We start from the raw sequence: 12867 nt of genomic DNA, 5'->3' as shown, positions 1-12867 counted from the left end.
ATCCAAATTGGTTTGCAATCTTGAAAGTGGTTGTGTTTTGATACGATCCCTACAATGCTGATACTGCAATAGAATCCTTGATCCTATCCTGGCATTAATGGCACGTCTTAATTGTTTTTACTAATATGGAACATTCATGTATATTCTTTAACTCTGATTTTCTTTCTCTAATCCGCAATGGGGAAAAGAGTTATTCTTTATGGGTTGGGAGGAAATCTTTGTTTGTTACTAGTATTAGCTTCTACTGTTTCAAGTTTTGGATTAGATGATGAGAATATATGTAAAGAAAACGATCTGGAAATCGATAGGAAATTAGAGATGGTGAATAAACCTGCAGTCAAGAGCATACAGGTAAGATATTTACTCAATCTAAACACATTCTTTAATTCAACATAAGATCAGTATCATATTCTCAATACATCGAATATAATGGTTAGTTGGCGAGTTATGCTAATGTGATTCTTGTCTTCTTCTTTTAGAGTGAAGATGGTGATGTCATTGACTGTGTTGATATCTACAAACAACCTTCTTTGGATCATCCTACTCTCAAGAATCATAAGATTAAGACATTCAGGTTCTCTCTCTCTCTCTCTAGATTCAGCCATTCAGGTTCTTACTGTAGTTTTGATCAGTGCGTTTCAATTAGTCCAGCTGTTAAACCAAGTAGTATCATATGGTGCTTTTGTTTTACCATGCAGATCAAACCAACTATTACTTATCCCAAAACCGAATCCGTCGATACGAGTAATAATGCATCCAGACTTTCACAAGTTTGGCAGAAAAGTGGACGTTGCCTGGAAGGAACAATTCTATACAAAGGGTTCGAAAGCAGGACTCGCTCAGAGCTGGTTCTCTTGATAGATTTGGAATGAAAAGTCCATACGTTTTCACTAATCCCAACAACACAGTATATGATATTCCTCCTAACAAAACGCATAACTTTAATTATCTCAATCAAACGGGAGTGTCAGATGATTTATATAGTCCATATTCCAATCGTTCGGTAAGCTTCCTATTCTTTCAATTAAATATTCATGTTCTGCATTTGTTTTCTCTCTAATCTAACTGAAACTAGAGTTGTAATTTTGGATTGATTAAATATCTAAAAGCTACTTCAAAATTACTACAGTTAGCTGTTCTAGTCACTCTTGGTTATCATTACATTGGAGCTCCGGGAGAGATAAATGTTTGGAATCCGAGATGGGCCAAAGCATGAATACGGTGTAGCTCAAATGTGGGTTGCAAATGGTGATTACTTAGATGAAAGTGCAGAAGCTGGATGGCTTGTCAGTATACATTTCACACCCTATCTTTCTATTTATGTATATGCTTGATTTTTCTACATGTAACTTGTTTGAAAATTATTTCAGGTAAACCCCAAGGCATACGGGATACAGCAGCACGGTTTTTTATGTATTGGACTGTACGTATTTATTCTTGTTCTCCTTCCTATAAATGCTGTATGTTTGAATTCTTTTATGCAATGTTAATTATAATGTATTTTGCAGGCTGATAATTCACATATTCTGCCCAGGTTTGTGCAAACTAACAATAAGATAGTCATTGGTAAGGCTGCACAAGACCCGGTCCATTTTACCTGTACCGGTTAGGAACCGAAAAAATCGGTCCGGAACCGAACCGGAACCGGAGTAGCCGGGACTGGGACTGGGAATGGATTTCAGAACCGGTTGTATATGAGTACAGGTACCGGTTCTAACCCTATTCCCGGCAGAACTGGACCCAGAAACCCGGTGTATAATAGCCGTCTAGATTAGAGAACCCTAGCCACTGGTCCTAGGTATTCATAACATCTTATAATCTAGCGAACATAACTCATTCACTCGTTCTTTCTTTCATTCACTCTTTCTACTTGCCTCTTTTTCTTGTTTTCTCAACTGAAGGATGAAGAACAATCCATGGTTCACGTATTTTTAACAAGAATCACCACCACCACCTTCTTCTTCACCACTACCATGCAAGGTGAAATTGTTGTTGTGAATTAAAAAGAAGCAGTTGATCTGATCATCAACACCACCTTCTTCTTCACCACCACCACCACTTAGCAGTTACCATCAACGAAGAAAATCAGTTACCGATTTACTTCTCTTGAATATTCAATCAACAACAACAAGTCAAGGTAATAATTTATTCATCTGATTTAGGGTTTGTTCAATTAATTGCATGTCTATTTAAATTGTTCAATTGATTTTAGATCTATGATCACTTCTTCTTCTTCACCATCTTTAATTGTATGTTAGGGTTTGTGATTTTATTTCTGGGAGATTTGGGGTTTGTTGATGCTGGCTTGTTGCTGCAATGAGAGAATGATGCTGTTGTGTATGGAATTGAAGGGTTTGGCTACGAATTTGAAGTCAAGAAGGAAATACAAGTTGGGTTATGTATGAAATTGAAATTTGATTCAGGTGGAGATGGATTTGTGGTGTTCATGAGATGAGGATAGATGGGTTTGTGCTCTAATGGATTGATTAATTACTTACTGTAATGGATTTTGTTATCTCTTGATCTTGTTGAATGCACATAAAAGTGTGAATTTATTTCATTGTGATTCAGTACTTGATCAAAATTATCTCTTAAATTGATTAATCACTGTAATGGATTTGGAATTTTGGACATTTTTTTTTGAGTATCAATGAGTTTTGATGGAGACAGAACTGCAGTGGATAAAAACCCGATACCGACTTGTACCGGGCCGGTGTTACAGGTACAGGTACAGGTACAGGTCCAAGTACATGTACAGGTACCGGTCCTTAAAATAAAGATCCGATCAACTCCAGGTACATGTACCGGTTTCATAAGAAACCCGGACTGTACCGTCCCATGTGCAGCCCTAGTCATTGGCGTTAAACGGGATGTTTCAAGTTTTGAAGGACAACAATATAGTCTCTCTCTTTTTACGAACTGGGTACGTAAGAATCAATTCTTCAAATTACGGTGCCAAATCTCTCTCTTTTTACGTACTGGGTACGTAAGAATTAATTCTTCAAATTACGGTGCCGAATCAATATAGTATCATGTAAATACAATGTTAATTTCATGTGATTACAGTGAGTACTAACTTATGGACGTTTTTCTTAAATCAGGATAAGAACACACAAGACTGGTGGTTAGAGTATGACGGCAAACAAGTTGGATATTGGCCATCTGAATTATTGGGAGCCTTAAAACAAAGTGCAGCAGTCGTTCAGTGGGGAGGAGAAGTTCAATCTAATTTCTTATCACAAGGAGAGAGGAATGGCTTTCACACATCAACAAAAATGTGTAGTTGCAGGATATCCCACAACCACGTCCATATAGAATGTAAATGGAAATCTAAGTGATCATGGAGGAAATTATAGAATTATTCATTAAGATATCAAAATTAGATACAAGATAATATGAAAATCCTGACTTGCTTTCCAAATAAACTTTCTCTCTCCTAATTTTTTTCTTCTAAGCCTTCTTAAAGATCTCTCTCTTTACATGGTCGATCTACCCTTTATATAGGGTATTACATAGTGGATGACAGCTAATAAAGTGAGTTACTAACGCACATTTACATTGATTTTTTTCGCACATACTATCAACTTCGCACAGCTCTTCACACTTTATTCATGATTAGTCTGATGTCATCTGGTACGTCATCATGAATAAGCTATCTACGAAATTCTTCGCTCATGTTAAACTATTACTAATTCGCTAATGTGCTGACTGTGCAATATTTCACACCTACATTTTGCCTCTTCTCTTGTTGTTCTTTTCGCTCATGTTGAACTATTACTAATTCGCTCATGTGCTGACTGTGCGATATTTCACATCTATATTTTGCCTCTTCTCTTGTTGTTCTTTCTCCAGAATGAGCGATATGAGAAACTTTCAATCCAAACTATTGCACATACTCGTCTTTTCATATCCTTATATGCCAACATATTTCCATAATTTCAGCTTACGCATTTACACGTGTCAATTTCCTTCTTTACACCGGTCACTTCCTGTTTCAACAGGTTACACTTTTTTACTTATTTATTAACTGAATCTGAGGAGAGATAAACTCTCATCTTCTTCAACCTTTTCTGAAAGCCGTCGTCTTCTCTTCTCTCCCTTTTCAAAGTTTCTTCATATTTACTAATTTCCCGTCTTAAATTTTGCTGCTGCTGCTGCTATTGCTACTGTTCTCATGGATCTTCAACAGAGGTTTGTGTAGTTTCTTAGATTGATCTCTTTTTTTTTTAATCAAGAATACTTCTTCTATCATTACACTAATTCCCATACTGGCTGTTGCAGCAAAATTTATTTTTCTGGCAAAATTCTTTTACTGGAAATATGAAGATCACAGTCCCTGACCCTAATTATTCTTCAAGTTCGAAGAAAAACGATTCTCACAAGAGGAAGCTTTCGCATAACAAAGGAGTAAGAAATATTTATTTTTTCAAAACAATATTGTTGCTTCTATTTCTTATTTTCATTCTTCTCCGCAGGATTCCGATCGTGAAGTTAATGATGGTAAAAGGGTGAAACTCAGGAGAATTCACAAACCTTCAACAATCAATAATGAACTCATCATATCTGATGTTACCGTGAGCGAAGTCAATAATCCAATTCTTATCGATACTCAAATTCGCATTGGTACCACTTCCCCTACACAAAACTCTCCTATCCCTGGTACTTCAAATATTTCCATTCCCCTCGAGGGAATCTCTTCTCCTGAGAAGAATACTTCATCTACTCAAGTAGTAAAAGAAATTCCTACCCCTGCTTCTGCATCAAATGTGGATCTAATTATTTCTACATTTGTGAGTGTTCCATTGCTCGCAGATACCGTCGCACCAATAGATAATGTTAACATTCCTATCCACTCGGATAATACTTCTCCTTTTTCTTCTATTTCTGATCCGTCTTCTTCCTCATTCACTTCCTTTTCTATGAACCCTATTTCTATTGACAAGAAAATTTTAGAAGGCGCACATTCTGCTTCTCAAGCTCTATCTTAGGTTCTTGGTTTCGTCCATCTGTCTACTAAGGATCCTTCTAAGATTCACATTTGTGATGCCCTCTGCAAGTTTCTATGCGATTTTCCTCCTAACAAAGCTACCAGGAGCGAGATCTTCTCTCAAATCGATCCAAGCGTTCATATTGCTCTTGTCGTTTTGGTACTTATTCTTTACATTCATTTTCATACTTAAAATATTGTACAAGATTGTGACTCTCATTTTTCTTCTCCTTCAGGAATCTCATCGTTGCATGATCTTAACTGAAGGATATTTTGAATCTGATGATTCTAAGCTCGAACTTTCTCGCAAAATTACTTCTTTGGAGGAAGAAATCGATAAATTAAAAGGTAAAACCAATAAGTTAAATGAAGAACTTCAATCAACGGCTCTCGACTCTGAAGATCTTCATAAAAAAAATCAAGAACTCAGAGGTATATTGTTCTTTACCCTCATGATTTATTTTTTACAAGTGCTTTGCTTTTCGCATCCATCACTTAAATTTCTTCGTGTACATATTAAGATTTAAACCAGAAACACGTTTTGGAAAGACATGGTTTTCAATTCCTTGCCGAAGATACTCGCATAGAAAATGAGAAATTGAAAATTCAGATTAATCAGTTAGTTAATGAGCGCTCATATTCGCGTGACCAGATTGATAATATAACACTCGAGAATATTCAATTATCCCAGCAAAATGGGGTATTAGATGCTCAAATTTCTCATCTATCTAAATCATTGTATAATGATGATTTAAGACATCAAACCTTGTCAGAGGAAAATCAGGTTTTATCCCAGGAAAAAAGATCCTTTTTAAGTAAAGAAGCGATGTTTTCGCATCAGTATCTTATTTTTCAGAAAACTTGCGATGTTCAAGAGGAGTCTTTTCGCTCATTGAAGAATCATCATGATAAATCAATAAAGGAATAACCATTCAAAATGAAAAGATTATTCAAAGTAAGATAAACTTGACCGTGAAGATGAATCAACTTCAAGAACAACATAATCAGTTAAAAGAAAAATAGTTCTGCTTTATATCAATTTCTCCTTTCGCAGAAGGAAGGTAGTCGCACATGGCTGGCTGACTCAAGTAACCATGAAAATTTTCCTCTAATTATAACATTATGTTTCCTTCGCAAAATCTGAAAAATTGCATCAATCCACCATTTCTCAACTAAAGTCTGATTTAACCAAGATTCACAAAGAGCTTGCGAAACTCTCAGTTTTACTTACTTCATCTCGAGATCGTGCAGTTAGGATGTGTTCGTATCTTCAAGATTTCATGGAACTTAAGTCAAGAAATGCCGAGAGGAGAGTTTCTCGTAAAGCTCACGTTAATGCTCAAATTCTGGTGAATAGAATTCTTTCAGACAGATCAATTGGTGAAGGTTCATCCTTTTAACATAAGCGATGATGAGGAATTCCCTGAATCTGACAGTGATTATGATTATGTGAGCGACGAAGAGGAAGACCCTGAGATTCCCCTTCAAGAAGATCAGTCTAAGAGGAGCGAAACTACTGATGAACTGTCTAAAGATCCAAGCTCCAACGTCTACTCTGGGAACAAAGCTGATGTTGAGCCTCCTTGGCTGAACAAGACGTACTTTCTACTGATGTTTAGTTTTTTCATTCTTTAGATTTTCGCGTCTTCTCAACTGTATTTTGTGGTATCGCTTCTGCATTTTGGAATTGTTTCTTGTTAAGAGAAATAATACCTTTTTACTTTAATTCCCATACTTTCCTCTTATTATCTATGTTGCAAGAAACAAGTGCACAAACTCCCTTGGTCCCTGCAGAACAATGTTAATACATAATTTTATTTTTCTCATGAGGTCTTATTGTGCCTTCCTAAGTAAAGGTCTTATTTTGCCTAATTTTGACTTTATTTCTGTGCGACGAGATCGCAGACAATCCCTACATCTTGATGTAGCGACTCTTTGATCTAGTGTTATCATAGTCTTGTATTATTTCCTCTGCAGGTTTTATAAGTACGTAAATATGATAATCCTTAATACTCCCATGAGTAAAAAGCCTCATGACATTTACGTGTTTTGACACAATTCAGCTCCCTAATGAAGGGTGTCGTCCTTATATTCCCCCTGATTTCCCCTTCAAGGAAGCTTACCCCTACCGGGTTAAGGTGGGATCCTCCCATCCGGTGATGCAACAACCAGTTGTGTTCGCAGTCTCTTATCCCTCCACCGATAAGGTTTATGGTTACGAGACCGTACACTAAGTGGGTTTTATTCGGACCGAGTGTATCACAGTCAGGACTTGTCAAGAGTGGAAAGGTACGCTCCAGACGCTCCGGGCACTCTTGATTCAACCGTGTACCTCGGCGCCCTGATCGAGTTTCTGCACTCCTTAGGAAAGATCTTCTTACCTTAATCTTTGGATTTAGGCGTCTCTCATGGATGGGTTTTTATTTTACCCAAAATCCTCATGACTCAAGCTCCAGGGTCGATGTATCTTTCACTTGAGTCATGTTTACTACGTTTTTCCCCAATCATGACGTGATTTAGGTCTTATCATTGCCTCTTGCTTTATGCGAACTAGGGTGCACGCCACAATTGGATGTCTAGCCTCCCTAATTAGAGTCAGAACTTCTCGTGCCTTCTATTAAGGTCTTATTATAAGGTCTTATTTTCGCCTTTTTGTTTTATAAGAATCATTTAAGATTGAATGGAATCTTCAAACTGATTCATATATTGGAATATTACATCGTTGTTCAATAGTTATAAACTCGTATCCTTAAGTTTTCATTCTTTTGACTCATGCGATTATTATCGCAAAACACCTTTATGGATAATATTTCTTCAAATATAATCTGTTCCATGGATGTTCTAGCTTGCGACCCAAATTCCTACCTTCAGGATCCATCAACTCATAAGCTCCATTTCAAACCATCCTTTTTATGATAAACGGTCCATCACATTTCTTCTCTACTTTCCATCTCCTCCTTTTTGATAAGACAGTATTTCTCTCAACACCAATTCTCCCGGTTGAAATTCTCTTACTTTGACGCGCTTGTTATATTCCCGAGCTAATCTTTTCTGATAATTTTCCATATGTTGCAAAGCGACTTCTCTAGCTTCTTATAGATCATCAAGTTTTGTTAGAATTATATCTGCACTTGGATTATTTTCCCATGCTTCTTTCTTTGTTGTGGGAATAATGACTTCGGTTGGAAATACCGCTTTTACCCCATATGTCAAGCAGAAAGGTGACATTCATGTTGCTTCTCTTCTTGTTATTATGTATGACCAAACTGCATTATGTACTTGTTCGCACCATCCTTTATTATGTCCTTCCAACTTCTTCTTCAATGTGTCTGCGATTGTCTTGTTTGTTTCCTCTACTTGTCCATTACTTTGTGGATATAATGGAGTAGATTTTCCACATTGAATCTTGAATGCATTAAGTAATATTTATATATTTTCTCCTTCAAATTGTTTCCCATTATCAGACACTAGCTGTGCTGGGATACCAAATCTGCAGATGATATTCTCAAATATGAATGTAAATATATCTTTGTCGCGGATGTGTTGCATTTATTTTACTTATGCCCACTTTGTGAAATAGTCCATTGCGACAATCAAATATCTTCTTTGTCATGTTCCTGGTATGAATGGGCCCAAAATATAAATCCCCCATTTTCCAAATGGCCATGCATTTCTTGATGAACTTAACATCGCTCCAGGTGCATGTATTCTTTTTCCATGGCGTTGGAATTCTTCGCATCGTCTTGATACTTTCTTTGCGTCTTCGTGCATGTACGGACAATAATATCCTTGTATCTTTGCCCTATATGCTAAAGACCTTCCTCCACTATGATTTCCAGCATCACCATAATGTGACGCTTTTAAGATTTCCATACCCTCTTTTCGCGTTAAACATCTTAGCAAAGGTCCAAGAAATGATTTTATGTACAAGATACCATCTCTTAATTCATAATTTGTCGCACTTCTTTTTAATTTATGTGCGTCTAATCTGTTCCTTGGTATTTCTACCCTTTCGAGATATGAATAAAGTCATGTTCTCCAATCTGCTTCTTCTTCTTCTTTCTTTATGGAGGGTAAGAAGAGTGTTTGTATCTTTATATACTGTGTGATTGGATCTACTAACATAGAAGGTATGAAATCCAACGCGTCTGTGAACCGGTTATCTTTTCTTCCTATATGCCTGCAACTTATTTTTGGAATTTGTGCTGCCAATTCTATGACTAACTTCTTGTATTTTTGTAAAGGTGGTTCATTTGTACTATATGTTCCTTCTATCTGACGGATTACCAACTGTGAGTTACTAGTCATTCTGGAATCTTCAATCTTCATTTCAATTGCTAACTTTAATGCATGTACCACCTCTTCATGTTCAGTTTCGTTATTTGTTGATGCGAACTCCAACCTGAATGAGTAGGCCATTCGCGTCCAAGACGGTGAAATAAAACAATTCCAATTCCATTTCCTTCTCCATTTGATGATTCATCTACCAGTATCTCCCATCTGTTTGAATTGCGATCAGTTAATAAATCTTTAGGATTCCCCTGTTGTTCGTCCACGTCCATCATTTATTCAACATATTCATCTTCTTCCACTGAGAATTCTGCTAAGAACTCTGCAATGACTTATGACTTTGGTGAAGATAATACCTCATAATTGATTTCAAATTTCCCCACCTGTGCATTCCATATTTCAATTCTCCCCGATCTTTTCGAATTTTTCATTGCTGATTCAATTGGTATTTTTGTTAATACCTTAATCTTATGAGCTTGAAAATATAAGCGAAGTTTGTATGATGCATAAACCAGTGCGAGGATTAACTTTTCAATCTTTGAATAATTTTTCTCTGCGGTATTGTACGCTTTACTTATATAGTATATAGGCTTTTATAATCCTTGATATGAACGTAGCAATACGGCGCTTAATGCATGCGTTGTTGATGCCAGATATAACAGCAATTGTTCTCCTGGTTCCACTTTCTGTAATATGGACAGATTCATTAGGTAATTCTTTATGTTCTGTAGTTCCTTATCGCATTCCTCTGTCCATTCAAACTTTGTTCCCTTCTTTAAGATATTGAAAAAATGTTTGCATTTGTCTGGAGAGCACGAGATGAACCGTCCCAACGAAGCTAACAATACATTTAATTTATGCACGTCTTTTACGGTTGCGGGGGATGGCATATCACGTACCGCTTGTATTTTTTCTATATCGACTTCTATTCCCTCCTTGAATACAATATAGCCTAAGAATTTTCCTGATCCGATTCCAAAGACGCATTTTTCTGGATTAACTTTAATGTTTAATTTCCGCATCTGTTCAAAGATTTCTCTCAAGTTATCAACATGATCTTCGGCTTTCTTACTTTTTACCAACATATCATCGACATAGACTTCTAATGTCGTATGTATCCATTTCGCAAGCACCTTCTCTACCATCCTCTGATACGTCGTACCTGCATTTTTCAATCCAAAAGGAATTTTTGTGTAACAATATAATCCTCTGGGTGCGAAAAATGCAGTATGTTCTTGATTTTCACTGCTAAGGGAATTTGATTGTAACCTTTATATCCATCCATCAATGAGATTCTATCATTCCCCGATGCCACTTCTACCATTTGTGGGATATCTGGTAATGGAAAGCTGTCTTTTGGACATGCCTTGTTTAAATCACTGAAGTCTATGCAAATCCTTATTCCATTATTTTTCTTTGGCACTACCACCATATTTACTATCCATTCTGGATATTTTGCTGGTCTTATAATTCCTTCCTCAAGCATTTTTTGTAACTCTGCTTCTATTTGAGGATGATATGTGGTAGCTATCTTCCTTATCCTCTGCTTAAATGGCCGTGCGTTTTTCTTGACATCCAATCTGTGGCATGCGACAGAAGGATATATTCCTAGCATTTCTTCCATACTCCATCCGAAAATGTCTTTATATTCTCGCAAGACTTTAATTTTTCTCTCCTCTTCTTCTTTATCCATTTTTGTACCAATTTTTAACATCATTGGTTCTTCTAATGTTCCAACATTTATCTCCTTCGTCGGATCTGCTGCAGTGAAATTCGTTCTTGGTTCTCCCATTGGTGTTGGTTTATTTCTTGAATCGGTTCACCCTCCTGTTCTGGCATTTCGCTTGGTATTCCGTTTTTCTTGTGCTCTGATCATGTATATCTGTAATTCTTCTTCTTTCTTTAACTCTTTTGCTCTTCTCCATCGATCTTTTCGTTTCTTTGCACGTCCCTCATATTTTCTTACATCTACTTGGTTACAGATCTTCGCACTCGCAGTATTTCCTTTAATTTTTCCTATTCCACTTGGAATTGGGAATCTATTACATTGATGTAATGTTGATGCTACAGCCTTTATCGCATGCACCCATGGTCGCCCCAACAACATGTTGTATGGTGATTCTATATCAACAACACATAATTTTAGTTTCGTTTCTATTTCTCCCAACAGTATTCACATTATTATCTCTCCTTTTGGTTTTGTCGTTGTTTGATTAAATCCACGTATGTTGTACGTCGGACACGTCATATATGCATATTTGTATCCCATAGCGTTGAACGCGCTATAAAATAATATATCAACTGCACTTCCTGTGTCCACCAAAGTTCTATCAATCGCCCATTCCCCTGATTCCTTCACTCCTTCATTATTTCCTTCTCGCTCAGCTGTTATTGTAATCACCAACGGATCCGTCCGTTTAAAATTTTCTTCCGGAATTTCATCTGCTACAAATGTTATTTCCCTTGTTTCCCATTCCTTCAATGGAGATTTCTTGTCCATCGTCTTAACTTTCTTTCCTTCATAATTACGTTTGTGTATTCTTCTTGTTATACCTGCGTGAAAATCTGCATCGGAGAGTGGCGTTTTTGCTATTGAATGACACTGTAGACGTTTACCTCTTCCTCGTATTCTGATAATCCTTACTTTCTCCATAGATTCTTCCTATTACACCTTTATCGTCTCAAAGATCTGATGACTAGTCTGATGTCATCTGGTACGTCATCATGAATAACCTATCCGCGAAATTCTTCGCTCATGTTGAAATATTACTAATTCGCTCATGTGTTGACTGTGCGATATTTCACACCTACAAAATGGGTAATGGAATTGAAGCGTTGCATCATCATTCATCATGGATCAGAAATACCAAGATTATTGATAACTTTACCGTTCTTATAACCGGGTCGAGCACGTAGAGGAACCAGTTCTTTATTTTGGTGGCCCGGGGTAGAAGCCCCAAGTGTCCATGATGAAGTGTGACAATATATTTTGTGCTTACTAATATTATCATTCTTTTGGATTGTTGCAATCCAGCGTTAGATTGATAATTACAGTATTTTTATTTTTATCTCAGCAATTCAGAGTTAAACACAGTTGCGTTTGTAGTCCAACGGTTAGGATAATTGCCTTCCAAGCAATAGACCCGGGTTCGACTCCCGGCAGACGCATTTCTTTTTTCTGCCTAAACTAGCCCTAGTTTCGGAACTCAACTATCCGCAGATGAATTTCCTTTTCCGACTGTCAACCACAGTTTTATTTTTGCTCAGGACTCAGATTTCTAATTGAAAAAGTATTGAGACTACAACACTATTTATAAATATAGGTGCTGTTCTTTCTCTCATAAAGAATAAAAATTCTTTAGTTCTTATCTTTTTTTTTTCACTAGCCATTAGTTTTAATTATGTTTAATCAAGGAATAATTAGCGATACAACTTATAGAAACCCGACCTACCCAGAGAGGAAGTCCGTTTGTTTTCATACCAAAGAATATATTTCAAGCAAATACAAGAATTTGGCAGAATTAATTGAAACCAAAAAAAGAAGACTGTTTTCTAAGAAATACAGAGAATTGAAAGGATTGATCGGAAGT

General features: G+C 36.7%; 1 non-coding gene across 1 annotated transcript; it reads left to right on the top strand.

Annotated features, from left to right (window-relative positions):
- Window positions 1-12373: 12373 nt before the first annotated feature.
- Window positions 12374-12445, top strand: TRNAG-UCC. Its single transcript has one exon. It is a non-coding gene; the product is annotated as a tRNA-Gly (tRNA).
- The last annotated feature ends 422 nt before the right edge of the window (window positions 12446-12867 follow it).

The sequence above is a fragment of the Papaver somniferum genome, chromosome 7 (genome assembly GCF_003573695.1).
Source record: "Papaver somniferum cultivar HN1 chromosome 7, ASM357369v1, whole genome shotgun sequence".
Taxonomy (NCBI): domain Eukaryota; kingdom Viridiplantae; phylum Streptophyta; class Magnoliopsida; order Ranunculales; family Papaveraceae; genus Papaver; species Papaver somniferum.
This window is presented reverse-complemented; position numbering and strand designations above follow the sequence as displayed.